We start from the raw sequence: 11539 nt of genomic DNA, 5'->3' as shown, positions 1-11539 counted from the left end.
TTACCTGTTCACACATGCACACTAGACATCTTGTCAGTGTCTTCTACAAGTATGACACCACTTTTTAAACATTTTTCTCCTAATTTTTGCGTCGGCCACATGTTAAAAGCATCACCAACCCCCCCTCTTGCTCGCTGTGAATTAAGATTAAGAAGTCCTTTATTAGTCCCGCAATGGGGAAATTTGCAATGTTACAGCAGCAGAAAGGCATCACATAAGTAGCATGCAGTACATTGGGTGAAAGAATATACAGAAATAGAAATATACAACAATATATAGAAAAAATATAAATGTAATTAAACCGGGGGGGATCTCCTTCTGTGTTCGTGCATTGGTTTCTCGCGACGTTTTGCAGATTTTAGACTAGGAGGTGAGGCGGAGAAAGTCTGCAGATAATCCGGATGCTCTCACTCGGACACCTGCGTTCACACATGCACCTCCTCTGCAGTAAGTGCAGAGAATCCGGAGTTCAGTGCATGTCTGAAAGCAGCTACTGTGTCATGTCCGTCACTTACAAATACTAGTTCCATGCGACTAACTTAACAAATATCTACTGGTGAACTGTTCAAACTATTTAATATTGTTACATAGACATGGGCAACTTAAAGGTTACACCATTTAGTAAGAAATGTGTCCTTCTCTGGTCTACAAAATGGTAGCTCTATTCATTTGATTGTTGAGTATTTGGTTTTACTGGAGCTGTTGCAAAATACAAGCAGCTTATATAAACATCAGAGTTAAAAATGAGAAGAAGAAAGGGAGGTCCTTTCTTTAGCTTGTCACTGTATCTATACTCTCCACCAGTGACTAAAAGCAATTACACTCTGTGATGGAGTGGGAGACTGGGATAGGGAAGAGTTCAGCCTGACAAATGCCAACACCATTAAGAAACACTGCTTTGTTTCCTCCCCTTCTTTTCAAACTCGCTGCTGCCCCTTGCAGGAAAGCAGGGAATTCATCCCACACAGTTGTTCTGCATGGTCTTTTGGCATGCAGAACATGTGCATGCATTTGAACTATTGAGAGTACTAGAAATAAACTCTTGGTGTGTGGTGTGATCTTCCTGACAGTCCATCACGTACTCATGTTTTCACTGCTGACATCTGTACCCCTCTAACAGTAGTTTGGTCATTTCTAGCACACATGACGTTGCAATGATATTTCTATTTGTGGGCACTGAGTCTGTTCATTAAATTCATTCAGGTAGGGTTAGGGTTAGGGTTACAGGTACTGTAGTTGCCAAAGTATTGACTTCCTGAGTCTAACCAGACTCACTCTGCTGCTAATGAAAGAGAGGATGTTAGCCGCAGCGCCTTTAGATCCTCTTATTAAAAGAAAAGATTAAACTGATTTGTTTTCAAAAGTTGCCTTTGGCAAAGATGCATATGAAAGCAAAGATAATGATGCACTAACCACCTGCAGACACAAATAGGCACAAAACATTGAAGGATTAAAGTATACAATATATGGAGACAATCTGACTACAGTAAAGTTAGCAAAGGTTATATATTTCTTATATTGCATTTTTGGAAGCCAAGAAGTTTAAACCTAAGTCCCTGATGACACACTCTGCAGGCTGTTGCCTGGTCCATCAATTGTAAAAGGAAAGGGGTTCCTTGTATGGGCACATGCTCAGTCCGACACAAATGACTGTATATTAACATATATCATGCATTTGATACTGTAATTTTATACAGGTGAGTGCCGGGAGGTACCAGCCCCAGAGACAAGAGGATCTATATTTGTAGATCATTGTGAATACATGTAGTAAAATGCTAATCAACGTCTCAAACAAGTTTTAGTTCTATATGTGAGCTAAACACCTGAGCATCCTCTCTGGTGATCCGTTGACGAAATAAACAATATCCAGTTTGGACTCCAGAGAGATCCTCTACTGTCAACTGTAAAACTCAAGTTCAGTTATACAATGAATGGTGCACCTATACATCACTCTGCTGCGTGGAGATGACCCCAGATAACTGATCAAAGCTTTCATTACAAATCCAGGGGAGAGTGAATTTGTCTAGGACTGGGTTTGCTACCCATTGCAAACAGAAAAATAACTCAATAAAATCCCAAGAACCAAGTAGATTCATTGTTGTATAAAATATATTTTCCTTTTGCAGGTAAATAAATTGAATTTGGTGTTTATTTTCAGGGCAATACTTTTCAGAGTGATTTGCTGCAAAGCTGCAGTTTTCCAGCCCTTCCCCACACACAGCTGTGGCTCACTTTTGCCGTTCAGTGATATGCTGCTCCTCTGATAAATTAGAATGCGAAACACAGCTAATCATATTAATATGTGTAATAACTGTGTTCACTTCAATCCATAAACCCAGAGTTTCAAAATGTCACTGATAACTCCAACCCTTGGATGAAAATTTAGAGTTTATCTGTCTGTACTCAGTGACATTACAGAAATCAGGCAGCATGGGAAAGCAAACTGATACCAGAGATCCGAGAGAGTGTTATTCACCACTCTTTGCTGTTAAAAGGTCAGTCTTGTTGTTCCAACAAGTACCATGGGGAAGTTATCTTGGTCCTTGACTCTCAGGATCTGGGTGTGGAATTTCTGGACCTCATGGTAGTTGATGGAAGGATGTAGGGAAAGCACTAGTCAACAAGCCAAATCATATTCTGAGTGACAGGGAATGAAAGGGTGAGATGATTGTAAAGGTATCCATGATATTGAGTCCACTTACTGGACCTATCTTAATAAGAACTGGACAGCACATAAAATTCGTTCTCTATAGCTGTGAGAACTAGGGATGGGCATAATTAATCGACGATCGATTAATTGATCATTAAGAATTTCGTCGATGACATTATTTTTTCATCGATAAAAACTAATGCATGTTCTGTTGCGTAGTGTGAGTCTTGAAGGAATGCAATGGATTTCGCTATGTGACAGCAATTAAACATTTTACCACACGGGGCAATGTTTGAAAAAAACGCCACAGGCCTACTCAGTTACCTGCGAGTTTCCGTGTATTTCAAAAGTAAACATGAAGAGGTCACGGCGAAGTGTAGCGTGGGACCATTTTGATTTAAAAAATGACTTAGTTCACTGCCAACACTGCTATGACACAACTCCTTGGAGAGCACTATACCACTCAATGCGAGTCTGGCATCGAAGCAGAACTTCAGAACTTTCTGAGGGAAGCTCCCCCACCCCTGGATTGCACCCCTACAGACTGGTGGAAAGTGAATGGAATAAGGTTCCCCAGGCTTGCCAAGTTAGCATGGAGGTACCTGTGTATCACGGCGACGTCAGTCCCCTCAGAGCGGGTGTTTTCGGCGGCTGGACTGACAGTCACCAGGCTGCGTTCGCGTCTGACACCAGAGCATGTTAACATGCTCATCTTTCTCAACAAAAATCAGTAGGCTGGTGCTGAAGTTGTATGTGAGTTACTGGTTATTTTTATGAAGCTTTGTTAATTAGCCTAATTCATTGTTAGGTAGGCTAATCTCTCTCTCACCCTCTTTCTCGACTCTGTGCCTTTTTTGATAGTTTTGAGTTACATTTGGCAAAACCTGTCAGACCTAAGTATTATATATTTTTGGTTAAGTTATTGTTTAACATGATTGTTTTTTATATTATTATTATTATTATTTTAGGTCAGTTGTGTTTATGAGCACCGGCTTCTAGCTGTCGGCTCCGCTGCTTAAGAGTACAGCAGCGCATATTTTCAAGTGTAACCATTGAACGGATCCCGTTTAACTGCCACAAGAGTTGTTCATCTTGTAATAAAGATCTCAATGAGGAAACACGCTGTGTTTTTTCTATTTTCACTGCATTTTAATATAGCCTATAAATAGTGAATTTTAATATAAAAATATTAATGATTAATCGAAAATCGATCGTTAATTCTCCCGACGATCGATTAAGACATTTTAATCGAATGCCCATCCCTAGTGAGAACACTCATTGAGATAATGCATTACCTAAACCCTTACCATCACAAGTAAATACCTAATCCCATCCCTAACATAAATGTAATTCTACTTATAACCCTGACAATAAAGCTGATTTCAGATATGCACTGAACACTCCTCTTTTCGACGTAAAAGGTGTGTATATGAATCCAAGTGAGAGCCTCTGGAACTTCTCTCCCTGCCTCTCTACCACAGAATGTTAGCAGAATCCAATGGGAGCACACAGCAGGAGATCCCCCACAGCAATCACTGTGAGTGAGTGGGGGTTGATGACGTTTCTAAAAATAAAGGAAATATAAATGTCTTCGGGTTGAAAAAGCAGTCTCACACACGTAAAACACAGACGGATGTCAGTAGAGTTTGTAGGGATAAGAGCCAATGCCATTGGAATGCTGTGAACAAAATCACGTGATCTCTGCAATGGAATTAATACGTTACATCCTGCCTGCTGCACCAGCCCTTACCTGAATCCTGCGGAAAATGTGTTGCTTTTGTCAACGCGTTTCAGCATAGAACCCCCGCTGCACTGTGCATGTCTGAAAGGCAAACTGCGTAGAAAAGTCTGAAAAGTCTTAACCTTCAAACAGGTGTATAAGAAAGTGGTCAGCCAAATAAGCACTATTAAGCTGCTTTCAGGCATGCACTGAACTCTGGAGATGCCCCAAGTGAGAGCCTCCAGAGTTTCTGCGGACAAAAAAAAGGGGGCGAGACTAGACGAAAAAATTTAAATCTTACACTTGTAGAAGACACAAACGTAGATGTCAAGTGAGATTGTAGTGAAAGAGCCGACACCCGTGTTGATAATATAATAATAACTAGAATTACCGCACTGCAGTTGTATGCCTCTGCCAACCAGTGCAGTTTCCATATACATATTTCTATACAATTTTTTTTCAGGATTGATCTTAAGATATCATGTTCGAGAAAAACATTAACATACTTAAGAGGCCACCTTGACCTTTGGCTACCCAAATCAAATCCAAGTTCAGGTGAATGTTTGTCTCCGGAGAGATCGCATTCAAAAGGCAAAACCTGTGAGGTCAGTCAATCAATCAATCAGATTTTATTTGTAAAGCCCATATTCACAAATAACAAGTTGTGTCATAGGGCTTTAACAAGGTGTGACATCCTCTGCCCTTAACAAGCGTAAGGAAAAACTACAAAAAAAAACTTAACGGGGGAAAAACGTAGAAACCTCAGAGAGCCACATGTGAGGGATCCCTCTCCCAGGACTGACAGAAGTGCAATAGATGCCACGTGTAATGGAGAACAACAGAAACATTTTATTTACAGTATTGATTAGAACAAAAGGTTTGTGACATAATGGAAGATAAATTAATTGAGGAATTATTGTCAGTAATGGTAGAGTATCTGAGTAGACATATTGTATATCAAGCAGTCTTGTAATCATAGTCCATGATCCTCAGCCACCACGATCAGGATCCACCATAAATCAAATGCCACCATAGTCCACAATCAATTGTCATGATCCACTGCCGCCGTTAGGATCCTCCATCAGCTGCCAACACGATCATGGTCCACCACCACTATCCACGATCAGATGCCAACACGATACAGGATCCGCCATTATAATCACGATCTCTGTTTCGCGATCCACCATCATAATCCACGATGTGGCAACAGCTGTGCCCCTGGATCTGCAAATGATAAAGCATAGGGACTCCGGGGAAGAAGTCAAGTCAGTAACATGTATTGATGAGACAGTAATGTCTTTAATGTGATAAGGAGGGAGAAGAGGAAAGACATGTGTCCCCCGACATTCTATACCTTTAGCAGCATAACTAAGAGCAGGTCCAAGACAAGCCTGGACCAGCTCTAACTATAAGCTTTATCATAAAGGAAGGTTTTAAGCCTACTCTTAAACGTACAGATGGTGTCTGCCTCCCGAACTGAAACTAGGAGATTATTCCACTGGAGAGGAGCTTGATAGCTGGAAGCTCTGGCTCCTACTCTACTTTTAGAGACTTTAGGGACGACAAGTGAGCCTGAATTCTGGGAGCGCCGTGCTCTAGAAAAGTGGGGGATCAGAGGAATTATAGGGGGGAAGGTGACAAATGTGAGGGAAAAGTAAGGGGTGTGTGTGTGTGTGTGTGTGTGTGTGTGTGTGTGTGTGCAGAAGGTTTTAATGTAGTCTTGATGTATCAAGGAGACCAAAAGGTGAAACAATATACAAACGTCAACAGAGTAACATGAGCAATTGTCACCCCCAAGTCTGAAGATGACTTCCACAGCATCCCCATATATCTATAATTTCAGTAATGTGTGTGTTTGTTTGTGTGTGTGTTTTAAAGGTGTGAAGTACTACTCCACTGCTGAGCACTTTCCTTTGGACCACACTGAACTGTGGAGAAGAGATGGTGTAAGTATGATGAAGTAACTTGTTTTTAGAGGTCCACCTTAGTGATCGTGAAGGCATGGGGTTTCTAGTACAGTTACTGTGAGCTGCTGCCTATCAGGAACTACAGCCACCTGCACCATAGCCACAGGTTTCCCCAAGGGCATCATCTTCTTCTTTTTCCAGCATCGTTCCAAGACTGATTGTGAAGGGGGAGGTCTCTGTTCCACCTAGACCAAACCCTTTTGAATGGACGATTCTTGTGAATGGCAGCAAGGTAATAATTTACCCATTGTAGAGACTATATTTCCTAAGCAGTTTCTTAGTAATCATCAGATTTTTTGATGATAATAATAATAATAATAATAATAATAATAATATTTCTCATTACAGAGGCACCAACCTGGACAACCTGAGTAGTCCAGTCGTGCAATGAAGAGGAAGCGCGGGATGGATGAGCAGCAGGTTGGATCATGGTTAACTGTAGCTGTTTATTGATTTGTATGTGTATGGTTTGCCTTTTAATAAGATGCAATTTCCCTGATAGGCTTTCTGCATTTCATTTCACAGGTGGACACTACTTCAGGTGTTGGATCATGTTGTTCCATCTCATCTTTCCAGCCCTTCCTGTACTGATGTTCCACCATGTACAAAGGTAAATTGCAGGCAAATCTAGTCTGTGGTTAAAATGTCCATAAGAGGTTTGTTAACTTTATATTTCTTTTATTTTTCATCCATTAGAAGCCAAAAGTGACACATTGCAGAGCCATTACCTCCAAGAAGAGAGTTGCATTGCGGCAGGTTTGTTTAATTTAATGCAATATTTGACTTATTTTTTTATAGTTTTTACAGCTTGATGACAGGTAGCCACAAAGTCTCACGTTTGTAGTATTTAGTGTGATAATGTTTTGGTTGATGATTCAGTTTTTTTTTGCTGTTCTAGGCGGAGGCAAGTGTTGTGGAGGTGTTGAAGGCGACCGGGTTAGTGTTTTTTAATGGAATGGTGAATGCAAAGCTATTTCATTATCTTGAATTCAGAAATGTTTATAAGGTTTGAGACTTGCATATGTCATTGTAGTAATTTGTGAAATCATGGAAAAAAATTAACATTTTAATTGGTTGTGCAGTTCATTTAATTATAATTTTTTTCTTATAGATGGCAGTAACACCAAGTCTGGTGGTGTCTGTGGAGCCGGAGCATGCGTCTGCCGAACCGGAGGGTGCGTCTGCTGAGGCAGCCCCTGTGTCTGCCCTTGCCCCTGCTGTGGAGGATGAGGTGAGTGCGGGATGAGGTTGCAGGAAGTGTGTTTTTTTTTCAATGCAGTTTTATTGCCATGCATTTATTTAAAGTCTGTGTAAAGCAATAACATATATTGTTTTCAGTTTATTACACTATTGATGTGTTGGGAACCTAGAATATAAGTTCAATTAAAAATAATGTTTCTTTGAATATCAAAATTTAAATTTTAGTATGCTAAAGGGGACACTGGCCAAAAATGCACCTTGTTGTGTGTAGATTTAAATGAGTATAGCTAATGATTCATCTGTCTGATCATTTCTTTCCTTTCATGTTATGTAAGTGCACCATGTATATATGTATGAAATCAAGTTATTATTTTTTTTTATTTATTTCACATGCTTTGAATGAAATATTCTGTCTCACCTGATTATATCCCTTATTTTTATATTTGATTGTATACGAGCAAATGCCTACTTTCTATGTTGACTTCTTTCTTTTTGGGGGGGGGGGGGTTAATTTATACAGGGTAATGATACATCAGTTTCACAATGTTGTGTCTCCTGATTCCTCACAATGAACTTAATGTTTTCAGTTTCTTTCGCAATGAGCTGAACAGTTTTAGAATGTATTTTGCAGTCTTTTTAAACTAATAGCTTACCTTCCTGATTAACAATCAATGAATCAATTGATGTCTAATTTTTACATAAATTCTTGATATTGACTCATTAACCATATTTAGAAGATTATTATTAAACTTATAAGCAATCAGTCAGTCTTCACTTTTTTAAAACTCATCTGTACTTTTACACCACTTGAAAAAAAAATGTTATAGACACTTCAAATGATAGAATTTACTTTCTAATTAACAAAAATAGTCTCCCTTAATTATAAGTATAAATGTCTGTGTAACAGACCGCTCTGTTGCCACGGGTATCTCGTCAGGAACACTCAGGACCACAGGCATGATTTTCGTAATGGTTACTTTTATTCTTTTATCTACACACATAAATATATACACGCTGGCTCTCTCGCCAGCCGTTGCCTTCCTGCTCTGGGGGCCACCCATCCCAGTGCGCTACTGCTGATAAAGAGGAGAGTCATTAGTTGACCTGACCTAAAATATGCAGGACATCAGTGTATGGCTATGAGTTTGGTAGGACTAGCAAAACATACACTTGACAGCGTGTTTTCATGGACGTCTAAGAATCTCGACAAGGTTGTGGTTTTAGTTGACCAGCTGTATACTTATTTGAGGGATGGCATGTTGATAAGTGGTCAGTCCAAACTGTTGTGTGTTCCAGATCTGCCCACACAGTCTGTTATTAATGGACACAACTTTTTGTTTGTACATGGTGACTATGTAGCTGGATATGTTGATGTGGTTGAGGGAGAGCTTATTGAGGCAGGTGTGCACACCAGTTTAAAATTTGGACTAGAAAAGATGTCTGAAAAATGGCACATGCTTTTTGACATTAAGTAGTACATGTGCAATCATTGGTCACGATTGACATTATGCAGTGTTTGATTCCCATGCACGCAGTGTGGATGGGATGGTAGATGAGAATGGGCAGAGTGTTGTCGTATACTTTAGTTGCCTTGATCATGTGTTTGATCACATATGTAAATTTTCAAAAGTTAGAACCAAAACACAAAAGCTGTTTGAAATTGCAGGTGTTTGTGTAAGTCATGAAGGCTCAACTGAAGAGGGCCATTTGTCCTTGGGTCCAAGACTTAATCTTGAAACCACAGGGAATGAGTTGGCTTGTAGTTTATCTCAGAAGCCAACAGTTGGCTCCAGTAGGATAAGGAAAAGGTCAAAGCAAAGGATTACGGGGAAAAGTTGTGTTTCCACCGTAAGATGACATTCAGCGATGATAGTGCTGTTAATAAAGATGTTGTTTTTGTCAGTGATGTTATAAATAAAAGATTGCAGTTTTAACCCGTATATAGTGAGGTTGCATAAGGTCTTTGCAAAAAGTTGAACATAGAATCAGAGAAGGTTGATGTAGTATCTCTACAAGTTGGTGAGTTAGGGGTTCCATGTAGAAATTTTTTAAATAGTTGTTGATAGAAATCGTTTCTTTAGGGCAGTCAGTCAAGCTGTGTGTGCTACACAGCAGTATCACAGAAAAAAATTACTTTCTGTGGTCAAGCAGTTGGAAAGAAATTTGGGGAATAACGAGGAATGACAGTATCATGAGAAGCGAGTATTCCTCAATGTCAGAATACCTCAGTATCTCAAAAATGCGGTATGTTGGTAGTTGGGCAACAGAAATAGAGATTCAAGCAGCAGCAGATTGTTTCGGAGTAAATATTTACACATACTACGATGGTCGCTGGCTTGAATATAGTTGCAGGAATAATCGGTTGTCAAATCAGGAATTTATTTGGAAAATTGTGAAGGTAATCATTATGAGACAGTTGTTTGTGCTTGACAGCCTCACCTGCCAAGTTGTTATGGTTATTGCAAAGTGGACATGTCTTGTTACAGAGGGTATAATGTTAGACAGCAGGGTAAAGATAAAAGTGTTTTTCTTGGTGGTGAGAGTTTGAGTGTAGTTGCATCTTCAAGTAGTATAGTTAAAGAAGCAATGGATAGTGAGGATGGTACTGTTGTGCCATAATGCATTAAACGTGATACCATAAAATGGTGTGCCTTTCGGCATTCAATAAATTTGGTTATCAAAATAAAATATTAAATATTAATATTTTATTATTAATATTAAATAATAACTTTAATTGATTAAAGTTACCTCGGGGCACCACCCTTCAAAGGAAGGGAAAAGATGTATTTATTGATTAAGTCTCATAAAGGTACTAACTACAAATTTGGAACTCTGATTAACAAATTAAATTAATAACTATAACCAAAATTACCATATAGATAGTTAGCTAAGTTGAAGGATATGGAGTTCTTGACAGTGTAGAGGTTGGCAAAATTCACTTATGCAACATTAATGACAAAACATTTGTGAAAGAAAAACATTTATTATGAATATAATAAAGTATAAAAACACAAATTACTAATGGTGTACTTACTAAACAAAGACAGGTATGTGAGTATGCATGTGTGTGTGTCTGTGTGAGTCAGCGTGCTCTCAAAATGGTGGCTGGCCAATTGAATATAACACCCTCCCACCTATTGGAATGTTTACGACCTGTAGTGCTAATGAGGTGAAGAGTTATGCGTGTGTCTGTGTGTGTGCCAAATTAGAGAAGGTTGCTAGATGTATGCAAGGAAGGACTGAAGAGCATAACTAGCATTAACTTTCTCAACAACTTGTAACCACAATATCACAACACAAATCAAACTTATAAACATCATACAGAATCGAATAAACAGTCTTGCTTAGCCTAGTATAATTATTAAGCCCAGTTGTATTACCCGTCCGTGGAAAGGGGAAAAAGGAAGTTGCTGTGCAGTTCGCAGTTTTGTGTCGTTTTGCAAGTCTGTGGCTCTTGCCTTGGTGATTCTGTTGAGCTGTGTAGCTCAGTTGCTGGTTGAAGTTTTCCTGCAGGACATCGCATCGCTGCTAGGAGGGTTGGTAGAGCTTGGAGTATGAGGAGGTTTCCTTGGTGAGATGAGCTGGAAGCTGCACCTTTGTGCTCCTCTCGAAGAGTTGGATGGAAAAAGAGGATGTGAGCTGGAGAAGAGGCTCGACAGCCTTCCCTCCTGTGGAAGGATTGTAGGAAGAGGCAGAAGAGGGGGAGACCAGGCCTTATATTGGCCTGGTGACCTCACAGGTCATGGGGTCCAGAGTGACCAATGGGAGTTGAAACCTGTGTCCCTGGGGGGGTTTTCACACCTCTGTGTGACGTTGATGCCCTCTGGGAGACTGAGTTCCTTGCTCTGGTTTTTGATGGCCCCTGGGAGACTGAGTCCTGGGGGAACATGCGGCTTCAGGCTTTTGACTGAACATGTGATACCGAAGTGTTGTCTCACAAAAAACCAGGTCCCAACATCCCCCCTTCGTTCTCAGGATCGCATCTGACGTGGGTTCCTGAGG

The 11539-nt window shown here is 40.0% G+C and overlaps 1 long non-coding RNA gene across 2 annotated transcripts in view; it reads left to right on the top strand.

Annotated features, from left to right (window-relative positions):
- Window positions 1–3488: 3488 nt before the first annotated feature.
- The window catches only part of LOC117767026, a 29374-nt gene continuing 21323 nt past the window's right edge, over window positions 3489–11539 (top strand). For both annotated transcript variants that reach the window (XR_004614812.1, XR_004614813.1), the window contains exon 1: window positions 3489–3915. This is a non-coding gene — a long non-coding RNA (uncharacterized LOC117767026). The remainder of the gene's footprint in view (window positions 3916–11539) is intronic.

The sequence above is a fragment of the Hippoglossus hippoglossus genome, chromosome 8 (assembly GCF_009819705.1).
Source record: "Hippoglossus hippoglossus isolate fHipHip1 chromosome 8, fHipHip1.pri, whole genome shotgun sequence".
NCBI lineage: Eukaryota > Metazoa > Chordata > Actinopteri > Pleuronectiformes > Pleuronectidae > Hippoglossus > Hippoglossus hippoglossus.
The sequence above is the reverse complement of the archived record's forward strand: the minus strand, read 5'-3'. Positions and strand labels throughout refer to the sequence as shown.